Raw genomic sequence first — 655 nt, 5'->3', positions numbered from 1 at the left:
TGCTGGTAACATCCCCCTGAAGTGGTTAAGATTATAAATATTATTCTTTACTCTGTTGTACAGATGAGGAGGCTGAGGCCCAGAGAGACTACATAACTTGTAGATGTATATAGTCGTATATAGCAAGGCTTGGATTCCAACCCAGGCTGGTTCCAAGGCTGGTATTCTTAACGCTAGGTAATTATCTGTACATTTAACCCTTGTTCACTTTCTTAGGCCATAAACTCAAAAGACTGGGATTGTGTTCCTGCTTTTTGGCATAGGGCCTACAACATCACCATGAGCTGCTTAATACATGCAATTAGAGATGGCAGGCANGCATCAGCTGGAGTGGCTTGACTGGGGCAGGAGGATCCACTTCCAAGGTGGACTCACTAACGTGGTTGACAAATTGGTGCTGGCTGTTAACTGGAAGCTCAGTTGACAAGCTCTCCTGGAGAGGAGCCACAATTATGTTCCACATGGCCTTTCCAAACAGCGAGGACAGGCTTCTCACAGCATGGCAGTCTCAGAGTGCTTAGACTTTTTAAATGGCCACTGGCTTCCCCCCAAGACAAAGTTGGGAAACACCACGCCTTTTAAATACCTGGGCTGGGCCGGCCCGGTGGCGCACTGCTACAGTGCGCCGCTTGGGAGTGTGGCGGCGCTCCCGCCC

This window comes from Galeopterus variegatus, unplaced genomic scaffold, assembly GCF_000696425.1.
Source record: "Galeopterus variegatus unplaced genomic scaffold, G_variegatus-3.0.2 Scaffold9372, whole genome shotgun sequence".
NCBI classification, from domain to species: Eukaryota; Metazoa; Chordata; class Mammalia; order Dermoptera; family Cynocephalidae; genus Galeopterus; species Galeopterus variegatus.
This window is presented reverse-complemented; position numbering follows the sequence as displayed.